Here is a 458-nt window from a genome sequence, read left to right as displayed (position 1 = left end):
TTGGATGCATGTTGCCATCCATTCAGACTTTGAGAGATCATATTGACTTGCTGAGTCAACACTTTGTTCTGAGCTAATATGGCATTCAGAGCATCAATTTTAAGAACTCCTTTCTTCTGAGGTATCCCATTATTCACGGAATTCCTCTCAGAAGTGTACATGAATTGGTTGTTTGCAACCATGTCAATGAGTTCTTGAGCCTCTTTAGGCGTTTTCTTTAGGTGAATAGATCCACCTGCAAAATGGTCCAATGACATTTTCGAAAATTCAGACAGGCCATAATAGAATATATCTAATATGGTCCATTCTGAAAACATGTCAGATGGACATCTTTTGGTCAGATGCTTATATCTTTCCCAAGCTTCATAGAGGGATTCACCATCTTTTTGTTTGAAGGTTTGAACATCCACTCTCAGCTTGCTCAGCTTTTGAGGAGGAAAGAATTTATCCAAGAAGGC

The 458-nt window shown here is 38.9% G+C and overlaps 1 non-coding gene across 1 annotated transcript; it reads left to right on the top strand.

Moving 5' to 3' along the window:
• Positions 1-315: 315 nt before the first annotated feature.
• Positions 316-419, top strand: LOC127748260 (small nucleolar RNA R71). Its single transcript, XR_008010202.1, has one exon. It is a non-coding gene; the product is annotated as a small nucleolar RNA R71 (small nucleolar RNA).
• Positions 420-458: the final 39 nt, after the last annotated feature.

The sequence above is a fragment of the Arachis duranensis genome, chromosome 5 (assembly GCF_000817695.3).
Source record: "Arachis duranensis cultivar V14167 chromosome 5, aradu.V14167.gnm2.J7QH, whole genome shotgun sequence".
Taxonomy (NCBI): domain Eukaryota; kingdom Viridiplantae; phylum Streptophyta; class Magnoliopsida; order Fabales; family Fabaceae; genus Arachis; species Arachis duranensis.
This window is presented reverse-complemented; position numbering and strand designations above follow the sequence as displayed.